The sequence below is a fragment of the Eulemur rufifrons genome, chromosome 20, assembly GCF_041146395.1.
Source record: "Eulemur rufifrons isolate Redbay chromosome 20, OSU_ERuf_1, whole genome shotgun sequence".
Lineage (NCBI taxonomy): Eukaryota > Metazoa > Chordata > Mammalia > Primates > Lemuridae > Eulemur > Eulemur rufifrons.
In genome coordinates, this window is record NC_091002.1 from 7,699,229 (window position 1) to 7,723,502 (window position 24,274).

General features: G+C 57.4%; 1 long non-coding RNA gene across 1 annotated transcript; it reads right to left on the reverse strand.

Annotated features, from left to right (window-relative positions):
* Positions 1-6,019: 6,019 nt before the first annotated feature.
* LOC138401044 (uncharacterized) lies at positions 6,020-11,153 on the reverse strand. The gene is made up of 3 exons (XR_011236409.1): positions 11,088-11,153; positions 8,860-8,916; positions 6,020-6,523 (listed from the first exon to the last, which is right to left on the reverse strand). It is a non-coding gene; the product is annotated as an uncharacterized lncRNA (long non-coding RNA).
* Between the last annotated feature and the right edge of the window lie 13,121 nt (positions 11,154-24,274).

Genomic DNA, 24,274 nt, shown 5'->3' on the forward strand with positions numbered 1-24,274 from the left:
GGCGCTCCCGCATCACCCTCAAGTCAAGAAGACGTGAAAAGGAAACGAGACTGTGCTGCGACCCAGACGACACGCCAGGCCTCGGGCTGCAACCTCAGCAGTGCGCAGGGAGCTCCACGGTGCTGAGATGTGTGTCAGGAGAGAAGGCAGGTCTCGAATCAAGGAACTCAGCTTGCACCTTGTGAATGAGAAGAAGGGAGAGCGAATTAAACCCATTATAACGGGAAGAAACGAAGTGGTAACAGGAAGAGCAGACGTCAGTGAAGTAGAAAACAGGAAAACAATGGAGAAAATTAATGAAACCAAAAGGCGGCTCTTTGGAGGATCAATAAACTTGATAAACCTCCGGCTACCGTGATCAGGAAAAACAGAGGAGACTCAAAGAGCCCACACGGGGACGGGTGAGGTGGCAGCAGCACAGATACCGGAATGCCGGAAGGACAGTGTGCCCGGTCTCCTCAGGCCGGGAAATCGGACGGGTGGGCTGAAACGGACACAGCCCCTGAAAGACACAAACTCCCGAGCTCACCCTCGACGTCAGATGAGAATGGGTGGGTGCTCTCGGGGCGTCCTAAGGGGCAACACAGCTTTGCCTAGTTCAGGGGTAAAGGCTTCGGTGGCACATGGGGCTTACCGTGGGGACCGTGAATGTGCGCCGAGGTCCTGCACAGTGTCTGGCGGGCCGTGGGAGCCCAGTGAGGTGCCAGAGCAGACGCTGGCGTGGTTGGAGATGAAAGGCCGGGGGAGGGCTGGGGAAGGCAGAGCCGGGTGCGTGGCTCCTTCCACACAGCCCAGGTGCCCAGGCATGACGTTGGAAAATAGCGGGAGAGAAGCGATTTGGGGGGACGCCTGGGGGCTGGTGACTGATGGCCTGTGGGGGACGGCGGGGGGTGGGGGGCAGCAAGATGTGGCTCAGCATTCTGGCCAGGAGGAGGAGGAGGCTGGGCCAGGCAGAGCGGGACTCGGGGTCTGGGGAGGGAAGGCAGAGCTCAGGGGTATCAGGAGGGCGGAGAGGGGAGCCTCCAAGGGGGCGGGGGAGCTGCCCAGCAGACCCAGATCTAGGGAACAGGGGACAGGACAGAGAGGGTGCATGGGGAGGGGACGAGGACAGGGCCTGTGGCAGCTGCAGTGACAGTGGGAGTGCAAGGAGCAGAGGAAGGGCCGTGGGAACGGCAGAGAGAGGTGCGCAGGGGGTGGCCTGGGCTGGACGTGACTCAGACGCCGTTCCTCGGCCACCCGCTTGCGGCTTCTCTGGGGTCAAAGTGGCCAGGAGGCCGCCCAGGCCAGAACCCTAGTGGTGCTGATGGGCTGTGGCCACATTAAAAATATTCTCTTTTTGTCAAAGAAAAACTTGCACGTAGCTGAAGAGGAGGAGCCCACTCAAAGGTCCACTTCTCTCCAGCCCTTGCCGGGCGCACCCCACCCTGGCACGGCCACTTCCACGTCTCTCCACCTCTACGACGAATCCCTACGTCACGAGCTTCTCTGTTATCTTTTGAGCATGGAATTTAGACGTCGTCTTTGACATCCTTCTGTGGGGTCTGAGGACTTAGCTTTCTTAAACACGCTTCTCATCCCCACCCATAAGATGTGCGCATCAGGACTTGAGGTTCCACCGAGGCCACTGTCACTTCTCCCGGCTGTGGCCAGGACGAGGGCTCTGCAGTCACCTGTCTGGGCCTGAATCCTGCGCCTGCCTCTGGCAGCTGTGTGGCCTGGGACAAGTTACTCGGCCTCTCTGTCCTGTTTCTCCATCTGTAAAATGTGTGAAGTGATCGTTGTACTTGCCATGGTTCGGCTGTAGTGGGGAACAGGCGTGTCAATCTGGGGGCACTCAGACTGGCCTGGCACGGAGAAGAGCTCAGCAAACGCAGCTGCGAAAGTTCCTTTCTTACGGGTTCTGATTGCCCACTTCTCACTTGCTTATTTTCTGTGTGGTTAGATTCTCCAGTAACACCGAACCAGGTGTGTGTGTGCACACGTGTGTATGCATTAGGCAACAACCCCCCGAACCGTACCAATCTGCTTATGGTTTTTGACTCCCCAGAAACTTAACTGGTAACATCCTGCTGTTGACCAGAACCTTACCGGTGACATAAACAGTCAATTAACACACACTTTGTACGTGTTATATGCTCTGTTCTTGCAACAAAGGGAGCTGGAGGAAAGAACATGGTATTCGGAAACTCACAAGGAAGACAAAATTTATGTACTACTCACGAAGCAGAAGTGGATCATCACAAAGGTCTTCGTCCTCGTGGTCTCCACGTTGGGTAGGCTGAGGAGGAGGAGTGGGCAGAGGCGGGGGTGGTCTTGCCGTCTCAGGGGCAGCAGAGGCAGACGAAAATTCACACATAAGTAGCCTGCATAGTCCAAACTTGTGTTGTTCAAGGGCCAACTGCAAATCTGCGTATGTATCTTTATATATCCACATATATTAAGAGATTTATTTCAAGGAATTGGCTCATGCTCTTATGGGGGCTAAAATAGTGCAATTTGCGGGGCAGGACGGCGGGCGGGCAACTCGAGCGGGAGTGGGCACTGCAGTTGGAGGAAGCGTTTCTTCTTCCGTCTTTGCTTCTGACTGCCACCGTCACGCTCCTGTCCTTTGCAGCGACTGCTTGGTGTCCTGTCTGGTTTGTGAAGACGGCTGAAGAGCCTACATACAGGGCCCCTTCCTGGGTGGTGGAGTCAGAGCATCTTTCAAATGGAAACACGTGGCCGCAGGCTTTGGGAAATGCCCTTGTAAATCTTGCTTGCACACCTTCCATTTCTCCTTCTATTTTCCCCAACTCTCTGGAACTTTCTACAATGCCTTTTGCTGGCTGCCAGGGCTCACAGGTGGCACTTGGGTCTTCTTGTCTTTGTCTCTGAGCTGCATCTCTGCTATCTTTTTGTTCTGTCTTCTGGGACATCTGCTTAATGTTATCTTCCAATCTTTTTCTTTCTTGAGTTGTTAAAAATTTGAAAATGTCCCAAAAATCAGTAATGAGCATGATACGGTGGGCGGGCCCTGGGCGCAGCCTGGCTCTGACCCAGGTTAATATCCAAGGATCATCCTTGTTCTGGTTTATTCTTTCCAGACGTCTTAAGCCCTTTCAGGCTGTGGCACCGGGTGTCGCAGGGAGCGCTGTTACTTTCCAGGCAGCCTTCGCCAAGGCGCCGTGGCGTCTCCCTCCTTCATTCCTTTGCTGTTTTCTTCCGTGCCTGTCCTGTGTGTTGGGGGAGTTTTCCAGTATAGGTTTCTGGGTGTTACTTACGAAGTGGGCTGGACCCTCCTGGGCCTTCCAGGCTACCAGGAGGACACGGTGGGAGGGCCAGAGGAGCAGGCATGTTAACATGGTCGGCCTGGGACCTGTACAAGCCCCGGAAGTCTCCCTGGTGACACCTTGTCCCTGCCTGGCCTTTAAGCTCCAAAAAACCCCCAGCTTCCCGACTTACTGTTGGGCAGCTGGCACCAGCCTTGAGGTGCTCTTATGCACACAGAGAAGCACGTCCTTGCGTCCGTGTGGCCCCCAAGACGGGGGTGCAGGCACAGCCCCTCACACGGCCTGACTCACTCTCGTCCTCAGAAATCATTGCTGCTGTCAAATGATTCACCCATCAAATGCACAACATCTGTCATTTTTCTCACCAGTTTCTATTTTTAAAACTCTGTCCTTTCTGTAGTAATTTTGAGCCTCTCTTTAATAGAAATTTCAACTGTCTTGTGAATTTTATATTTTTTGAAAATGATGGGGTTAAAAATGTTGCTTAAACTCAAAATGAAATGCAGATAGACTGTACAAAGCTAAAGTCAGGTTCGGGGGCATAGTGGCCTCCATGTGGCCTTCCTGCTGCCAGGGCCATGCACGGGGGCGCTGGGGCCACACACTCTGGACAAGGCTTCGTTCCGTCCAGAAAGCCTGAGGGTGGAGATGCCGGGGTTGGCTGGCGGAGCATCTTTATTTCTCGGAAGAGACCCAATTCTTACAGACACACGCTGCCCTGATTCCTTCTCTGGTGACACAAGGAGCATCGCACTGGAACACAGGCTGCATGCGTGGAGGAGCAGTCCCCACCCTCTGAGCGCAGTCCTGGGCCATGGGTGGCTGCAGCGGCGGATGATCTCGGGCACCGCCCTGGCAGGGTCTGGTGCCCTCGCCCACACGCACTCGTCCTGTGGCCTCGGGCTGGGCGCGGGAGGAGCTGGGCACCGACTCTTGTGTATTTTGCAGCCCAGGAACTTGCGAGCCCCGGGCACCCTGCCGACTTGGGAAGTGGGCATGGGGGCCTTCGAGGGCGGGAGGGCTCGCCGGCCTCTCTGGGAAGCCATGACGCTGCGTGTCCAATGCTGGGTCGTGTTGTGCCAAGACCCTTGAGCTGGGGAGCCCCGTTGTGTCTGGGCACCAGCCTATTTATTTATTTCACAGTCTTATGCAGTCCTTTGGCAGCGACATCATTGCCGTGCCCTGTCAGTTGCTCTCTGGGCAAGGGGGTGAGGGCAACAGGATGGGGCAGGGCAGGGAGCTGTGCAAGGAGGGGCCCCAGCTGGAGCTGGGCCGTGGCCTGGTCCCTCAGGGGCTCTGGAGTGGGACTAGGGTCCCCCGGCTGGCCCAGCCTGAGGGCCTGCCTTTGTGCTTCCTCCGGGGCAGGGCGAGGGCGAGGTGTGCTCTTGGGAGGACGGCCTCCCGGTGGCGGGCGGTTCTCTGGAGAACCGAGCGGCTGTGAGCCGTCGGGCCACACTCCTAGGCTCTGGTCACTGTGTGGCGGCTGACACAGGGGACAGCGTGGGGCACCCTGGGGTCTGCACCATAATCTATACACAGTTCTGAATTCAAATTAAAAATACATTTTCCATGATAAAAAGCATATACACTGCTATGGGCAGAATGCTTATTTCCCCCTCAATTCACACGCTGAAATCTTCAGTCCTCACCCCAGAGGTGAGGAGTACTAGGAGGTGGGGCCTTTGGGAGGTGACTGGGTTGGGGATGGGATGAGTGTCCTAAATGAGGCCAGAGAAAGAGGGAAGAAGCTGTTCCCCCACCCCTGACACCGAATCTGCCAGCGCCTTGACCTTGAACTTCCAGCCTCCAGAGCTGTGAGAAATGATTTCCGTTATGAGTCGCCCAGGTATGGTATTGTGTTATAGAATCCTGCACAGACTGGGACATGCACTGCAGAAATCAGGACTATCCAGAGAATCGTGAGTAAGTGGGGCACACTGTTTCCACCTGGGAATAACCACAGTGGTTTGGGCAGATTTTAGCCTTTTATTCTCTGCATGTATTTTATACCCAACTATATGCTGGTGAGATCATTCAGCATATGGTGATGTTAAGGCATAATTGAGAACAGAATGAGGAGATGACAAGAAGAGAGCTTGACAAATGGTGGTGACAGATCCTATCTGTCCCGGGGAGGCTGACTCGTCTTTTGATGCAAAAACAACTCCATGATTCATCTCATTAGCTATAAGTTATAACTATAAACATGCAGAAAGTCATTACTCAAGTACCTTGGCAATAAAAATGGCCATTCTGTGGCTGCCTGTAACTCTTTTGTTGTTCCTGGGACAAGATCCCACTCTGTCGCCCAGCCTGTAGTGCAGTGGTGTCATCGCAGCTCACTGTAGCATCAGACTCCTGGGCTCAGTGATCCTCCTGCCTCAGCCTCCCGAGTAGCTGGGACTACAGGTGCCACCACACCAGGCTAATTTTTTAAATTTTTTTGTAGAGATGGGGTCTCGCTATTGCCCAGGCTGTTCTTGAACTCCTGGCCTCAAGTGATCCTCCCACCCCAGCCTCCCAGAGTGCTGAGATTACTGGTGTGAGCTACTGTGCCCAGACAACTCTTTTTATTTTATTTATTTATTTTTTTTGGGGGGGGGAGGGAAGAATGTTTTGTTCAGTAATTGCTCCTGAAGTGGTGGCCCCGCCTGCCAGTGGTGTAGTGATGGGAAGAGTTTGGTAGCAGGTACAGTCACGAACTCCAAGGCCAAGTATCAGGTTGAACCATTTGGAATTTTAATCTACAAAGAGAACAATTTCATATAGTCTCACCAGCCGGTCAAAAGCACATTTTGTAGCACTGAGAAAGGCGCCAAGTCAGAGAAGGGCAGGGAGGGAAGCCTGAGGCAGGTGACAACTTTATTTCTTTACTTAAAAAGCAGAGGTGCAAGTTGTTTTCCTGACGTCTGCCTCTCAAGTCTGAGAAGGAACATGGACTCTGGCTTGGGATCCGGCTACACGACTGGGGGAAATCAAGTCCCTGCTCTGTGCCTCAGTTTCCCCACCTGTACAGTGGGGAGTGGCAGAGCCTGGGCAGGGTGGGTAGGTCCTGGGGTCTCCCAGGACAACACTGTGCTCTGGCAGCTGGGAGGCTGGCCACGCCTGCCTCAGAGTTAATTATGTGCCCGTTTCTGACGCTCGTGCTGGTCTCAGAGGAGTGGACACAAGCAGGCTGGGGTTTGAATTCTGTTCCCACCAGGTAGTAGCTGTGTGAGCAGCCTCAGTTTCCTCTTCAGCCTCAGTTTCCTCACCTGTAGAAGGGGACCAGCCGTTATTATTTGCTGGCGCGTGTGAGGAGTATGACACAGTGCAGATGCTGAATGACTCTAGACCCGCCTTGGCCAAGGCCCTGCCGCCAGCGATGCCCAGCAAGGGCTGTGAGCACGGAGGCACCGCCGGGAGGGCGCGGAGGGCAGGGCTCTGCAGGCAGCACTGGCCCGTCCGTGCACCAGCTGTAAGAGGAGCAAATCCGCAGACTGCAGGAAAGTAATACTCGAGTCCATTGAAAATAAAAGAAAGGCATCGCCAAGGGCGTGGCCCGAGGAGAGTGAACGTGCAGGGGAGAGAGGGGCGGGCGTGGCCAGAGAGGTGGGAGGCAGCCGTGGGCTGTGGGGGCCAGAGGAAACCTGGGGTCTGCGGGGGCAATTGTGGGGCTGCAGGGCCTCGACAGCACCCCCAGGTAGAGGCATCTTCTTGGGGGGCAGTGAGACCCCTGCCTCTGGGAGCGTTCCACAAGAGCCTGGCGGCCCTTTCCTGTGGGGTGGCCCTGCCTTTGAGTGGTGGGTCAGCCGTGCGTGGGGCAGTGGGCTGAGTGGTGGCCCCTAAAGACACATCCACGTTCTTTGGATGGAGAAAATGGCCTGATTTGGAAAAAGGGTCTCTGTGGATGTGATCGTGAGGTGAGGGGGGTACCCTATATGCTGTCACAAGTGTCCTGATCAGAGACAAGAGACACGGACTCAGAGAAGGCCACTTGGAGCCAGCAGGGACTGGGGTGATGTGGCCACAAGCCCAGGAAATCTGGAGCCACCAGGAATAGAAGGGGGGAAGGACCCCCGGAGCCTCCGCAGGGAGCACGGAGCTCTGGTCTATGGGACCGTGAGCCCCAGGGCACCATCCAGGTGGCCTCGAGGAGCCTCCCATCCCTGGCGTCCCCAACTCCCATCTTCCTGGGGGTGGAGGGGGGCACGAAGCTTCCCAAAGGGGCCTCCCCAGGTGCTGCCCCCAGCATGGAGCTCCATGGGAGGGCACAGTGATTCCAGAATATCGAGGGTGGTCCTTTGTCACCTTTGCTAAATACAAAGTTTATCTGTTGCCTCGCTGGGTTCAGACCCGGAGCCAGGCGTGGCCGGCAGCTCGCGGTCACCCAGCGGGCAGGGCCAGCGTGCCCTCCTGCACCTCGGCATCGGCACCCCCAGAGGTTCCTCGGGGAAACGCGGGACTGCTTTTGTGTAAATTGGTGGCAGATGCCTCTCAGCAAACTGCCGCCTAATTGCTTTTAAAAAGTGACTCTTGGTTCTATTGTGCTTTGCAAGACGTCAAATGGTGTGGAAAATCGGTTATAAACACCAGGGGATGCTGCTTGCCCAAGGTGGGCGTGGGTAGGGCCGGGGTTCCAGCTCCCTCTGGATCCTTGCCCGCTGTGACCCCATAGGTGCCTCTCTTCCTTGGGCTTAGGCCAGGTTCCTGGGGTCCTGTCTGGACAAGTCACCTGGGATGCTGTGCCCAGGGATGGGTGTGCGGGCAGAAGTGACCGCCAGTAAATGCAAGCCGCTGGTGGGTCCAAGAGAGCAAACAAGGAAACCAAGTCCTCCAAACTCTTTCCGGGCCTGAAATTGGCGTGTCCAGCATTACAATGTACTGGGGGGTGAATACAGCCTGCAGGAGGGAGCAGGCACTGGGCGCCTGGTGTGGGGCCCAAGGGCTGCGGCAGCAAGGCTGTGCTCTGTGCGTACGTGTGTGTTTGTGTGCATGTATGTGTGCACGTGTGTGCACATGAGCAGAGCTGGGAGGGGAAGTCTGGCTTCCAGGGCCAGCTCTGTGACTTTGAGCAAGGCGCTCCTCCTCTCTGAGCCTCAGTTTAGCTCTGTGCACAGAGGCCTTGGGACCCACCCCCAGCCTTACTCTCTCCCTGGGGCTCCCGGGTCTGTGGAGCAAGTTGCAGAGCGCTGGCGGGTCCTGGGTCCTCCTGTCTCCTGCTTGCTGGTCAGAGTCCCTGCAGAACTCGGTGCCGAAAGCCTCGCTTTCTCCAGCAGCTATCTGGCGGGTACCCTGAGCTTAACAGGCTCAGGGCAGCTGCTCTCTTCTGCACTTGGCCCCATCTCGGGTCCAGGCCCTCCTGCCTGCCCAGGGCTCAGCCCAGATCCCAGAGTCCATGTTGGGGCCTGCTGGTCTCCAGCTGGGCTCTGCCTTGAGGCATTTGCTACTCACCTCCTTGACCACCAGCTTGGCCCGAGTTAGCTTTGCTCCCCACAGTGTCCCCAAGGCCCGGCCCGGCCCCTGGCTCCCGCTCTGCCTGCTGTCCAGCGACAGCCAGTGAGGCCTTACAAGTGGAAATCACTCCAGGTGAGGCTGGCGAGTTGCTTACCTGTGGGCTTGTCCTCCTCCCTGAGACTGGGAGCCTGCCTCCTGCTGGCTGCACTGTCTGCAAACAAAGACGTCTTAATAAACACCTGTCGTAAGAGTGGAATATGAGGTTGAATGAATGAGTCCCAGATAGAAGGACCTCCTAAAATGGTCTAGCCTCCCACTGGCAGGGGGGGAAACTGAGGCTCAGGGTGGAAGGAGGTGGAGGGAAGCGGAATAGTCTTCAGTGTCGTCTCTGATCCTCCCACACTACAGGAACAGGAATTCTTCTTGCCATTCTCTCTGGGAGAGACTGAGGCTGGACAGAGTCCATTTCTCGGCCCAGCTCTTTCTGCCTCCCTGCACCGCTGGGCGGGCCGGCCACGGGCAACTCCAGGTGCGTCGGAGGCGTGGACGTGGCCAGACCAGCCTCCAGGGACAAGGGAGGTCCCTACTTGGCTGAGGCCCCTGCCCACCTACCTGTCCTGGCCCCGCCCCACGGAGGCTGCTCGCTGGGGCAGAGCCCGGCACCACTGCGACCCTTGTCCTCTGCGGTGCTGGGTCACCTGCTCCCCACCTGCTCATTCTGCTGCCCTGGGCAGTTCCCTGGGGTCCCCGGGCTCTTCCCCAGATAAGGGACAAATAAACATGCGGTGGCCTGAAAGCTTGGCACCTCCTCCTGTGTTGGGGCTGGCCCGGGGGAGGGCAGGGGTGGGGAGGGCCCCCCCTCGAGGGGCAGCTGTCTGCGAGGGCGGCGGGTGGCGGGTGGGTTGGGGCGCTGCTATGCCCGTTGCTCCCCAAGACCCCGGCGCCAGTGGCGAGAAGAGCGTGAAGCGTGTGTGTGGGTGCTGGGCGCAAAGCCAGATCCTTCTAAGACTGTTCAGTGGTGGCCGTGGGTGGTCACTCACTGTCTGTGGCCCTCGGCCTGGTGGTGAGGGGCAATGTGAGGACGCCACGAGTCTGCCCCCAGCCTGGAGGGGTCAGGCCAACCCTGCCTGGCCCCACTCTACTCTGTGACCCTGCCAACTCCAGTGGTCCTGCTCCGTGTTGGGCCCCTCTGGTGCGTGCTGTGCAGGCGGCGTGGTCTTCCTCAAACCCAAGTCAGACGGACCCTCCTTTCCCATAGTCTTCCAGGACACTGCCTACCTGGGGACACTGTCATCCAACAGCAGCCACTGCCCCCTTCTTTGTGATGGGTGCCCAGAGCTGGGGCACAAGGCACTGTTCTCCTGTGGTGATGCTAAGCCCTGCCACCCTGGCAGCTGGGCGGCGGGTGACTCCATTCTGCAGGCTCTGATGTCTTCATCATTGGCCCCTCAGTCAAAGTCACGTGGCCCTCCACTGTGCACAGCAACAGCCAGCACCTGACTTGGGACCCCTTGGGGTCCAGCCACTCCTGTGGTCGTGGGGCTCTTCTTGTCTTCCCTGCACCCACCCCTGTCCAGCCCACTCTGTCACTGAGCCCTGTCCCCTCTACCCACTGCACATGTCCCAAATGGCACATTTCCACTGCCCTAGACAAGCTTCCATCTCCCCCAGCAGGTGACCCCAGGGCCTTTACATGGCTCCCCGCCTTTTCTCTTCCCAACAGAGCGAACTTTCCAGGGTATAAACTGGGCTGCCTCCCTCCGCTGAGGAAACCCTCTCCTCCTGTCCTACACAGAACCAGACCAAAGGCCCCGTCCTCAGGCCTGACCCCCTTCTCCAGCCCCTCTATCTGCCCCTCCCCCACCCCTGAGAGTCTGTCCTCCCTGACTGCCCCCACCTGCCTTGCCTTTGTGATTCTCCTGCCTGGAGCTCACGGCACGTCCCTGTGTGGACCCTGTCTGTCTCTGCCTGTCTTGTCCCACCCAGCCCCCTCCCACTGTCCTGCCTTGTCATACCTGCAGGACTTTCACCATTCTGAGTGGCCTTGTCCCCTCATCCCCAGCATGTGTGTTTCCCATTACGACATGGGCTCCAGGGCAGGACTTTGGTGTGTCCCACCCATGGTGACACCAGGGCTTGGGGGCATTGTGTGGCAGCTCCTCCCGCCTCCCCTGTTTTCTCTCCTACACCTCCCATCTCGTCTCTGCAAATCCTCTTGTCTCTCCAGGTGGAATTGATCCGAAATCTGAATCCCGTCACCTCCCCACAACCCCCCCCTTCCTGCCGCATCCAGACTCCGACTCTGATCTGACGACCACAGTGGCCGCCTGGCATTCCCCCTGCTGCTGCTGTGGCCCTGCAGGCTCACCCCACACTCCCAACCTGGCAGCGGAGGGATCGTTCCACAGACAAGAAGATGTAGTCCCTGCTCTGCTCAGAACCTTCCGGAGGCTCTTCATCTTGCTAAGCAAAGATCACAATGTGCACAGGCCTGCCCCTCCTCCGCTGCCTCCTGGACCCTGTCCCACCACTGTCCTGGGTGTTTGCAGGCTGCCCTGTCACTGAACGGAACTGGGCCACTTGCCCTTGTGCAATGGAGGTTTTTTTTTTTTTTTTGAGACAGAGTCTCACTCTGTTGCCTGGGCTAGAGTGCCGTGGCGTCAGCCTAGCTCACAGCAACCTGAAACCCCTGGGCTCAAGCGATCCTCCTGCCTCAGCCTCCCGAGTAGCTGGGACCACAGGCATGTGCCACCATGCCCGGATAATTTTTTTCTATATATTTTTAGTTGTCCAGATCATTTCTCTCTATTTTTAGTACAGACGGGATCTCGCTCTTGCTCAGGCTGGTCTTGAACTACTGACCTTGAGCGATCCTCCCTCCTCGGCCTCCCAGAGTGCTAGCATTACAGGCATGAGCCACCGCGCCCGGCCTGCAATGGAGTTTTGCAGGGAAACACCGAAACACTGGGTTTTTGCATCGAGGAAGTCTAAGTGCCAGGCAGTTGAGCAAGGAAACAGGAATTGGGTTCAAATCTATTTCCCTAAGCTTGGGCCCAGCCGGGTTCAATACATGTAGGGTAATGAGGTGTGATCTGGCCACTGCCATGGGGTGAGGCCAGGGCTTGATCTGATTGGATCCTGGCTCCCGCCATGCAGCATCCGCTTCTTAACTGTCTCTGCTCGTCTGTCCCTGAACTTAGGTTCCACTGGTGATTGCACTGCACGCTTGGTTCATCTGGGCACGCTCAGGTTAAGTGACTTTCAACCTGGGGACCATGGCAATTAAAAAACAACCCACAACTTGGTTACATAAAAGTTGAATTGGGTTGGGGTGGTGTGGTTATGCCCCTCCCCCATTGCCTCTTGGACCCACGTCCCACCACTGGTGGCACGAGGAGCCCTGCCCTGGCCGTGCACCTGGTCCTCCCACTGCCCACCACGCGAGGCTGCAGCCCGGCCCACCCTTCAGGTGCCTCCCTCGTCACTTATTTTTCTTCCCAGCCCTATTTCCAAACCCACGTATCCTACTTGTTTGCTTTCTTTCTCTTCCCACTAGAAAGTGGTCTGAGGCAGGCAGCGATTTGGGTTGTCTTGCTCACTCCTTGGTTCTCAGTGCCTGGCACACAGCAGGTGCTCAGCCATCACTGCATTCAGTGGAGGAGCGAGGGAAGGAATGAGTGGGTGGGGAGGAGCGAGGGAAGGAATGAGTGGGTGGGGAGGAGCGAGGGAAGGAATGAGTGGGTGGGGGGCGATTGTCTCACTCACAGTACCCCCAAACCCCACCAACCACACCACGCTCTGCCACGCCCCAGCCCGCACCTCCATATGGGCCTTCAGACCTCAGAGGGAGACTCTCATCCCACAGTTCTGGGGGACCTGGTGTGGGAGAGTGCTCCTCGCCTCCAGTTCTCAGGAACATCCTGGCACCTCCTGGAGGAATTCTGTTCCCTGGGAGAATCCATGGCTCCCAGCTTGGGCCCCAGCAGTGCACATGCGGGGACCCTCAGGAGCTGACCCCTCATGCTTGTCCCCTTCCAGTCTCGCAGTCAATGGAGATGTGAGACCCCTCAGGAAGGCAGACGGGGTGAGAACACCTTTGTTGCTGATACCGGGAAGGAGAGGGTGGTCCAGATGTGCAGCTGGTACAGTCCCTCGGACCCCTCCCAGCCTATGCTCTGGGTAGCTTCTGAGGGGGAAGTTGGGTCTGCAGTCACCTGGGGCTGACCCTCCCTCACCTGGGGTGGCCCTCCCTCACCTGGGCTGACCCTCCCTCACCTCGGGTGCCCTCCCTCATCTGGGCTGACCCTCCCTCATCTGGGCTGACCCTCCCTCACCTGGGGTGGCCCTCCCTTACCTGGGGTGCCCTCCCTCATCTGGGCTGACCCTCCCTCACCTGGGGTGCCCTCCCTCATCTGGGCTGACCCTCCCTCACCTGGGGTGCCCTCCCTCATCTGGGCTGACCCTCCTTCACCTGGGGTGGCCCTCCCTTACCTGGGGTGCCCTCCCTCACCTGGGCTGACCCTCCCTCACCTGGGCTGACCCTCCCTCACCTGGGGTGCCCTCCCTCATGTGGGGTGACCCTCCTTCACCTGGGGTGACCCTCCTTTACCTGGGGTGCCCTCCCTCATCTGGGCTGACCCTCCCTCACCTGGGGTGCCCTCCCTCACCTGGGCTGACCCTCTTTCACCTGGGGTGCCCTCCCTCATCTGGGCTGACCCTCCCTCATATGGGCTGACCCTCCCTCACCTGGGGTGCCCTCCCTCACCTGGGGTGCCCTCCCTCACCTGGGCTGACCCTCCCTCATGTGGGGTGACCCTCCCTCATATGGGCTGACCCTCCCTCATCTGGGGTGACCCTCCCTCACCTGGGGTGCCCTCCCTCACCTGGGCTGACCCTCCCTCACCTGGGGTGCCCTCCCTCATCTGGGCTGACCCTCCCTCATCTGGGCTGACCCTCCCTCACCTGGGCTGACCCTCCTTCACCTGGGCTGACCCTCCTTCACCTGGGGTGCCCTCCCTCACATGGGCTGACCCTCCCTCACCTGGGCTGACCCTCCCTCACCTGGGCTGAGCCTCCCTCACCTGGGGTGGCCCTCCCTCACCTGGGGTGGCCCTCCCTCACCTGGGCTGACCCTCCCTCATGTGGGGTGACCCTCCCTCTTGTGGGGTGACCCTCCCTCATGTGGGGTGACCCTCCCTCACCTGGGGTGACCCTCCCTCATCTGGGCTGACCCTCCCTCACCTGGGATTGACCCTCCCTCTTGTGGGCTCACCCTCCCTCACCTGGGCTGACCCTCCCTCACCTGGGCTGACCCTCCCTCACCTGGGCTGACCTTCCGTCACCTGGGCTGACCCTTCATCACCCGGAGTTGCTCATTTGGTGCTGTCCCCTCAAGGCTGCAGCAAGCGTGGCTCCTGCTGCTCTAAGTGCTGGTGGGACCAGCAGACCATAACCCTTTGACCTCATAACCCCCTGGGCTTAACTGCTACATCTATGGCCTGCTGGGGGTCCCCATCCCCTGGCAGTGGGGGGGTCTGGTCTCTCAGGGCAAGCCTGGTCACCTCCCCCATTGCCACCCTGTTGTTGAGCCAGAGGCGTGGGCCTTCCCTCTGTCCCCTCTGGGTCCATCTGACCCAACTGAGAGTCCTGTTGCCCTGAAACACTGCAGCCCACTGGGCACCGTGAAGGGCTGAGATGACACCGGAAGTGAGAGCTGCTGATCTCGCTGACCAGGGGGCTTGGGTGATTCAGTGCTGGGCTGAGCGTGGGAGTGTGGGGTAGCCGGGCTGCGGGTTGGGTCCCATCCTGTGGGAGGACCCCGCTCCACAAGCACAGCCAGGCGAGGGTGCTCGAGAAGAGGCTGAGTGGGGAGCATGATCTGGCAGGTGCTGTGGGTCCCCACTAGCCGAGGTTGGAACTCAGGCTCTCGGGGGCCGCTCCCAGCACAGTCCCTGGAGCCCTGGATGTGGACACGGAATGGGTTTGGGCCCGGCCAGTTGGGGCAAGTTGGGGAGTCCAAGGGCAGGCAGAGCCTGCAAGACGGGAGGGGCAGCTGCTGCCAGATGGTGAGGTGGCTCCAGGGCCACGGGCTCCCTTGGTCACCTGTGGGGGTCCCTCTTCTGAGTGGGTAGCTGGACCCTAGCCCCAGCTCTGCAACTCTGAGCTTAGGCCAGAGGTCCCTGGGTCAAGGAAGAAACTTACCAGCATCCCCACTCAAAATGCCCTCACGCAGAGTTGGTGCAGCCACCCGGATGCAGCAGTGACAAGCTAATGGGTGGCCGGAGCCTTCCCTTCTCACAGGCAGAACTGTCTGAGGGGCTGTGCTCACTGTTTGTTCCCAGAGCCCAGTCCACCTCCGACTGCAAACAGCGCTGAGGGCCGAGAAAGCTGAAACTCCTGGACAAGCTGAGTGACTCATCCTACCCTGAGCTGATCTGAGGCATCTGGGTGAGGCAGAGCCTGCCTTTTGTTTGTCTCCTCCCAGTTGTATTTCTTATTTATGTTGCTTGATTTCAGATGCACCCAGTTTGTACCATTTACTGTGCAGAGGCGAGAGAAAGAAAGGAAGGAATGTACTCACAGTCGCCAGGTGCATTTTTTCAGCCTTTGCAGGGCAGGCTTGGGGAAGGCCTAGCTCTGGCTGTGGTCCCAGTGCTCACCTCCCTGGCCTCAGAAACTGGAGGAACCTCTGTGGCTGACAGTTTGTCTCTGCATGCAAATCTTCCACTTCCTATCAGAGCTGGGGCATCAGTGAGGCAAGAGAGGCGGTTATAAGGAACAAACTCACATTTGCATGACCCCAAGTGTGGGTGCCTCCTTAAATTTTGTGCTCTGGGTGCCCCTATTGCTCCATCCTAGTCCCAACTCTGTTTCCTATATCCTTCCCTCTCCATCACCCTATCCATCCATCCATCCATCCATCCATTCATTTATCCGTCCATCCACCTACCTATCCATGCATCCATCCATTCATTAATCTATTCACTCATCTATCCATCTGTCTATGCATCCATCCATCCATCCATCCATTCATCCATCCATCTATTCATTTATCCATCCATCAATCCATCCATCCATCTATTCATCCATCCATCCATCCATCCATTCAACCATCCATCCAGCCATCCATCTATCTATCCATGCATCCATCCATCCTTCCATCCATTCACTCATCTATCCATCTGTCTATGCATCCATCCATCCATCCATCCATCCACCTGTCTATCCATGCATCCATCCATTCATTCATCTATCCATCCATCCATTCACTTATCCTTCCATGCATCACTTACTTGTCCATTCAACCAGCAAACACTTCATCAGCACCTGCTATAAGCCCACTACAAGACTTGCACTACAATGCAAGCAAGGCCAGGACTAGGGTACTTCAAGAGAGGTGCCCAGGACACAAAATTTAAGGAGGCACCACTCTCAGAGTCATGCAAGTACGGGGGTTGTTGCAGGTTTGGGGAGACAGGTGTCCCCACTTCTTTTCAGGTTCTCATCAGCAGAGAGCAGTCCCAGGTAGCCAAGTGCCAGCTTAGTGGAGGCAGCAGCACTCCACTGTCCCCTAGGTCCAGGCATGCCTGGCAAACTCCCAGAGTGCACAGCTAGGCCGAGTGCAGTGTGGGTTGGGAATGGTCCTCATTCGATCGACCAAGCAATCCCTATTGTGCATGTCCTACTATATGCCAGGCACCGTGTCGGAGCTGGGAGTACCAGTGGGAGCAAACCTGATCCAAACCCCTCCCTGCTAGTGGGGAAGACAGAAAGTGAACAAGATGAACTTGTGCTTCATTAAATGGTGACGTGTGCTATAAAAAACAGGGAGGAACCATGGTGACAGAGGGACAGCTGTGACTTTAAATCAGGTGGCCTGAGAGGCTGAAGTGAGAGGAAAGACTTATGGAGGGGAGAGCATTCTGGGCGGCAGGACAGTGAGGGGGCAAGCCTCCAGGCTATGTTGGGGACAGCAGGGAGGGCAGAGGAGGATTAGGGGACAGGCCAGTGAGTGGGCCCTGTGGGCTTCGCTGTGAGTGAGGTGTGGATTGGCATGGCCTGACCAAGCTCTGCATGGGTCAGCTGGCAGCTCTTCTGGGAGAGGCCAGGACAGGTCAGAAGCCCAGGCAGAGGGGTTTGCCAGTGTCCAGGTGAGAGATGAACTTATGACCCAGTGGGAAAGACATTCATGTGCTAGATGAATTTTATTCAGAGAATAAACACATATCCATGAGACCCCAAGGTATCTCAGCAGACAGCAGTGGTACCTGTCATCAGTCCAGTCCAACCTCTGAAGAAAATGAGACCGAGGTTACATGATCCAACAAACCATCCAGATGATGGCAGGGCAGGGGTGCGACTCTGGACCTTCTGCCCCCTGGGCAGGTGCTTGCTGCTCTGCCCTGCTTAGGTCATACCAATGTGCACCATCTCAGGGTCTGGGTGGCGGGGCTGGAAGGGTTTAAAGAGCTGTAGGCAGGGCTGTGCTTGCCCCCAGAGAAGCATCTGTAAAGGGATGTTTTAGACACTCCTGTCTTGGGGTCATTGGTGGGGATCTCATTCACACCACCTGCTCCCTGTCACCTGTCTGGAAGGCTCATCAAGGTCCCTATCCTAGGAGACTGCAAACTCTTTTTGATGGGGGCAGGTAACACATACTGTAGGCTTTGCAGACCAGCCAGTCTCTGGCGGTAGTGCAAATGCAGCCATGGACGACACACAAATGAATGGCTTCATTTCAATAAAACTTCATTTACAGAAACAGGCGGTGGGCAAGATACAGTGTAACCACAGAGCCCTATCACAGTTAGAAGAACAAACAGGGTCTCCCAAGAAGTGTCCCAAAGTACAACACGTGAACACCCACAGGCTAATAGGAGAAGTCCAGGCTTCCCCAGGCTCTCTGGGACGGTCTCAGGACTGTCCTGCCCACTCTGCCCTTGTGGTGACACTCTTCTGCTCTGTAATTGTGACAGGCTGGTCTCTTCAGAAGCCGGTGTCACAAGGAGCCTCCGCTGAGTGCGGAGGTGCCCCATTCACAGCTGCAGGGCCATTGGGCCACCTCTGTTGCCTCCGAGAGGCAGAGCTCCGCCCAGGCTGGGCGGCATGACGCGGGCTTGCGCCAAGGCTGGCCTCAGCGTCCCGGCTTCTCACAGCGCGTCCGGGGAGGAGAAAGAGCCACCTTTGCCCTTTGAACTGATGCCTTCACCATGTTCTGTCTCACATGCTGTAATTTTGAGTTGGTCCATTTAGAAAAGTTTTTTTTGGTTGCATCTTGGAACATTTTTCTGGTCCTTGTTTTCTGTCCTTTCGTCAGTGGTGCTGGGTGCCGACAGCTCCGTGAGGCTCGCACACGGCAGCTCCGGGCCGTGGGCCCCCCGGCTGCCCCAGCCTGCCCCAGCCTGCCCACCCCCTCGCAGGGGCTTTCCTTCTCATCTCTGCCATGTTTTGCAGCTTCCAGCGTGGCTTTTGGCTCAAACGCCTTTGGCTTCCTTTTCTCCCCCAAATTCCTTTCTCTTCATTCTTCTGCTGTCTACGATCTCTGCATCTTCTTCAAGAACCTTTGCTGTAAGGTGGCCGCGTTGTCACCTTACAACGGGCTGGTCACTGCGCCACATGCGCCTTGTCTGAACATGGCTTGAACGCCGCGGGGACTGGCCACACTCTGACTGGCACGAGTGAGGGCCACAGTCTGTTTCCACATCCAGCAGGTTACGGTTCGTGATGTACTGAGACGTCTTTAGGCCAAACTTACAACGTGTTTGGAGGCAGCTTTGTGCTCAACTTAATTCCCCACGTTTATTGTTTTCCATCTGACTTGGCCTGGCACTCCCACGCACCTGTCCCTGTGATGGCATTTTATGGTGAGAAAGAAAAGAAACTTTTTATCTGAGGCATGCGTGCCCAGAGAGGCATTTAAAATCTGACAGGAGTCACGCCTCACTCCCGCTGGGCTGGCGGATCGCCTCTCGAGGCCCTTGCTGTGCAGGCTCCAGACTAGCTGAGGCCACGTAGCCACACAATGCCACACGCCAGACATCGCAGCCCGTACCCTTCCCTTCCCGAGAGAGTTCCTGACGGACAGCCTGCTCTCTTCACCTGGAAGAACCTGCGGTGACAAAGGCAGGACCAAGCCCTCCCCAAGGCAACACGGAAGTGTGTCCGGGGCAGCTGTCCTTAACCTTGGCCCAAAGAAACGCTCTATGCTAATTTTGCCTCAGTTTCTTTTTTCAGGTTGACAATGGTCATTACTACAGAGAGTTCTTGACAGCACACTCTGACGCAGGGACAGGTGTCCCGCCAAGTCACGGCCCTCTATGTCCCTATGTCCCTATTCTTTAAAACACACCCACGCTCGCTTCCTATCATTTACTCATTCCCAGCCTGACATCCACGGGCACATGTGTGTTTGTCCTGCTCCAGGTCCTGGGGCTGTGACAACAGTGACCAAGACAAAGCCCCAGCCCTGCGGACTCAATGTGGCCCCTGCCCTCGGGAGTTTTCCCCAGTCCTCTCTGTGCCCCCACATGTCAGCTGAGCAGGAAGCTGTGCTGAGAGGCATGTGCTGCTGGGGGAACAGCCTGCAGCCACCTGGCAGCTGGCCCAGGCCTGACCACTGTGGCCCCGGAAATGATGACCTCAAACTTAAGCTGTGCAGGGCTGGCTGAGCCCACACCTTCGGGTCTAACGATCTGTTTTCTCTTTGTTCCTTGCAAAAAAAGGGAAAAAATGTGGAGCCACCGAGCCATTAGTCAATTCCCCCCTGCCCAGAGCAAAGAAGGAAAAACAAGAGACAGTAAGGGCTGCAGCCCATAAAAGAAACAGGTACTTAGTGCAGCCAAACAGCTTCCAAATATTCTAAGGCTCTTCTTGCTCTGTAAAATTAAGTCTATTGTGCATATTTGAAGGGGAGATTTATAATGCCCGAAGGAAGAGCACTTTTCTTTCATGCAAATAAGGATGTCGAGCCTGAGCGTGCAGAGGGGTGTGCACGCTCTGTCTCCGTGTCTCGCCCTCTCCCTCTCCCTCTCTCTTGCTCTTTCTCTGCACACATGTGCACAGTGGCAACTGTTTACTGAGCACCACAGCTCAGGCCCTGCGCCAGGGAGCTAAGCGCTTCGCATACTCTCAATCGACCCCTCACAGCACGGTGGGGCTGGCGCTATTATCGCCCCGCTTTGCCGATGAGCAAGGTGAGGTCCCGAGGGGGGCAACACACAGGCAGGAAGCACCGAGCCACCTCCACACCCAGCGCTGGGGTCTGAGGGAGGATGGGCCGTCCACCCTCCTGCCTCTCACGGAGGGAGGCTGCCTGGTGTTGGGGGCTGCTTCAGCCTCTGTCCGCAGCCCACCCTCGGGCTGCCCTCTGTTGCTTACCCACTGACCCACCTTCTCTGGTTTCTTTAAAGCACGAACACATACCCAAGTTGGTGACAAATGAAGCCCCTGACACTTGGTACACCTGGGAGAGAATGTGTGAGTCTAAGTCATGGACCCTCCATTTGCCCCCGGGCAGGCGAGGCCGGAGAGGGAGAGGGATCGCCTCTACCCAGGGGGCTCTGACATGGGACTTGCCTAGGGCTTCTCCCAGGGCCATTCCAAAACTCGTAAAAATAACATACTCGATTCAATTTAACTACCAAGTATGTGCACCCGGCTCTCTTGGGAGGGGCAGTGCGTCATGAATTCCCAGATGGTGACGAAGTGCCAGAACTATGGACGTGCCCGAGTCATGGCCGGCACCGAGGCCGCCTGCCCTGCTGGCAGAAAACAGGACCTCCACGACGTCTCCAGTGGGCCGCACTCATTGAGCCTGTGCTCGAGCGCACACACACGGCACACCCTGCGGCCTAGAGCTCTGAGCTCTGAGCCCTGCATCCCTCCTGGGAGGACCCAGCTTGAGCAAGGGAACCCCGGCCCGGGCCTCTCTAGTCCAGCCCTCTCTGCCCTGCAGGGCCTGGCCAAGGGGCGCTCGGGAAGCCTGCCGCTGGCCCCGCTCCCCTTCGGGCCTCCTCCCTGACCATCCTGCACCTCTCCCTTCCCTCTGCCCAGCAGCCTTCCCCAGGCTCTGTGTGCTCTGTGTGCATGGGCGCCTGCCTTAGCCCTCTGCACTTGAGGGCACACCCGCCTGCAGCCCCCGGCCCCGCCTGGAACCACCCCAGGACCTGCACCCATTCCTGCCTCCCCGAGTCCCAGCTCGTTGCCTGTAGGACCCTCATCCTCCATGTATGTGCACATGTGTGTGTGTCAGCGTGTGCACGTGTGCACTTGTATGTGCATGTGTGTCTCTGTGTGCCTGTATTGCACGTACATGTATGTCTCTGTATTTGTGTGTGTGTACAGATGCGTGTCTGTGTGTTTCTGTGTGTGTGTGTGCATGTGTGTGCGGGCATGCATCTCTGTGTGCACGAGTGTGTGTCTGTATGTGCATGTCCATGTGTGTCTGTGCGTGTCTCTCTGTGTGTGCATGTGTGTGTCTCTGTGTGTGCACATGTGTGTGGGCATGTGTCTCTGTGTGTGCCTGAGTGTCTACGTGTGTGTCTCTGTGTGCAGGCATGTGTCTTTGTGTGTACACGTGCATAGGCATGCATCTTTCTGTGTGGACATGTATGTGCAGGCATGTGTCTCTGTGTATGTGCACACCACGTGTGTGGGCATGTGTCTCTGTGTATGTGCACACCACGTGTGTGGGCATGTGTCTCTGTGTGTGTGCACACCACGTGTGTGGGCATGTGTCTCTGTGTGTGTGCACACCACGTGTGTGGGCATGTGTCTCTGTGTATGTGCACACCACGAGTGTGGGCATGTGTCTCTGTGTATGTGCACACCACAAGTGTGGGCATGTGTCTCTGTGTATGTGCACACCACGTGTGTGGGCATGTGTCTCTGTGTGTGTGCACACCACGAGTGTGGGCATGTGTCTCTGTGTATGTGCACACCACGTGTGCGGGCATGTGTCTGTGTATGTGCACACCACATGTGTGGGCATGTGTCTCTGTGTATGTGCACACCACGTGTGTGGGCATGTGTCTCTGTGTGTACACGTGCATAGGCATGCATCTCTCTGTGTGTGCATGTATGTGCAGGCATGTGTCTCTGTGTATGTGCACACCATGTGTGTGGGCATGTGTCTCTGTGTGTGTGCACACCACGAGTGTGGGCATGTGTCTCTGTGTATGTGCACACCATGTGTGTGGGCATGTGTCTCTGTGTGTGTGCACACCACGTGTGTGGGCATGTGTCTCTGTGTGTGTGCACACCACGAGTGTGGGCATGTGTCTCTGTGTGTGTGCACACCACGAGTGTGGGCATGTGTCTCTGTGTGTGTGCACACCACGAGTGTGGGCATGTGTCTCTGTGTGTGTGCACACCACGAGTGTGGGCATGTGTCTCTGTGTGTGTGCACACCACGAGTGTGGGCATGTGTCTCTGTGTGTGTGCACACCACGAGTGTGGGCATGTGTCTCTGTGTGTGTGCACACCACGTGTGTGGGCATGTGTCTCTGTGTATGTGCACACCACGTGTGTGGGCATGTGTCTCTGTGTGTGTGCACACCACGTGTGTGGGCATGTGTCTCTGTGTGTGTGCACACCACGAGTGTGGGCATGTGTCTCTGTGTGTGTGCACACCACGTGTGTGGGCATGTGTCTCTGTGTATGTGCACACCACGTGTGTGGGCATGTGTCTCTGTGTGTACACGTGCATAGGCATGCATCTCTCTGTGTGTGCATGTATGTGCAGGCATGTGTCTCTGTGTATGTGCACACCATGTGTGTGGGCATGTGTCTCTGTGTGTGTGCACACCACGAGTTGGGCATGTGTCTCTGTGTGTGTGCACACCACGAGTTGGGCATGTGTCTCTGTGTGTGTGCACACCACGAGTGTGGGCATGTGTCTCTGTGTGTGTGCACACCACGTGTGTGGGCATGTGTCTCTGTGTATGTGCACACCACGTGTGTGGGCATGTGTCTCTGTGTGTACACGTGCATAGGCATGCATCTCTCTGTGTGTGCATGTATGTGCAGGCATGTGTCTCTGTGTATGTGCACACCATGTGTGTGGGCATGTGTCTCTGTGTGTGTGCACACCACGAGTGTGGGCATGTGTCTCTGTGTATGTGCACACCACGTGTGCGGGCATGTGTCTCTGTGTATGTGCACACCACGTGTGCGGGCATGTGTCTCTGTGTGTGTGCACACGTGCAGGTGCCGGGGCTTGTGTTCTGGGCTCTGACCTTGCTCCGGCTTTCGTCATCTCAGCCGCCTTCACTTTCCCTCGGCTCTCCGTTCCTTGGGCAATCCTTCGCCATTTCATCTTCCCTTGTAGTTTTGTTTGCTTTTTATCAGGCTGCTCTTCCCTTTTTTGGAACCAGGAAGAAGACAAATACCACAATAAAGCCGCTGACACCCCATCCAGCTCCTTGGCAGCCTCAGAAGCCCCGGCTGTCTGTCGGTGCCCAGGGGCCTCTCCAGCCTCGGCCCAGCTGTCCGGGGCCGGTGCGAGGTGCGCTGGGCCCTGCTCCCCACGTGCCTTCCTCCTTGCCCTGGCCTGCTCCCGACCCCCACGGGAGCCCACACGCTTTCCCTCCGACGTCGTGGGCCCCACTAGACACCCGTGTGCAGAGCCGTGTCTCCCCGCCTGCCCTCTGCTGTGCCCTACCTCTGCCAGTGGTCCCGGAGCCTCCTCTCTGCCCTCGGCCCAGCTCACTGCGCCCCTCGCTCTGCAGGGCTCTGGAGGCTGCGCCGCGCTTGGCCTGCCCCACCGGCTGGACCGCCCGAGGGGAGAGCCCCCGGCCCTGGCTCCCAGCCCCTGCAGTTGCGCCTGCCCCCCATGGGCATGAGTCACTGCCTGAGATGAGGGAGCACATGCCCTGTGGGGACCTGAGGCCCCTCCCTGGGGCTCCACAGCCGCCTCTCCCCACCTCCTCCCCTCCCCCTCCCCACCTGCTCCCCTCTGCCTCCTCAGGGTCCCCACAGGCCGCTACGCAAACCCTGCACCAAGGGGAGGAGGCCCTTCGCTGGGGAGGCGCATCTAGGACTTTTTTTTTTTTTTTTTTAATCAAAACAGCTCTGCCCAGCCTCTCCTGCCAGTGCCAGAAGCCAAGTGTGCAGTCAGGGTAAGTCCTTGTCACCGAGGGCGGTGAGATCAGGCTGCGTCTCGTTGGTTAGTAGCGGTAGGTTGTGTTCTCCCCACATGTGGCCCCTCAGTCCTGCGTGTTTCTGCTTCATCTCCTGCCCTCCTTCCAGGTCCCCTCATCCAGTGGCTGGAGTGACAGTCCTCGGGGCTCTGACCCACATCGGTCGGCTCATACAGGTAAGAAACAGACTCACTCTGGGCCGAGCGTGCCAAGGACAGAAGCTGTGGGGCATCCAGGAACTGCCCATTGCCTCTGACCGACCACAGGTGGGGCCGGGGGCCCTGGAATGTTCCAGGGCCTCAGGACATCCAGCTGGAGTCATGGAAGGAAGGTTGAGCCTCCGTGGCCAGGAATCCTGGGGGACATGTCAGGAGCCCATGTCTACCCCTTCATCCAATCTAACCCCAACAGTCTTCCCAGGGTGGGGTCACA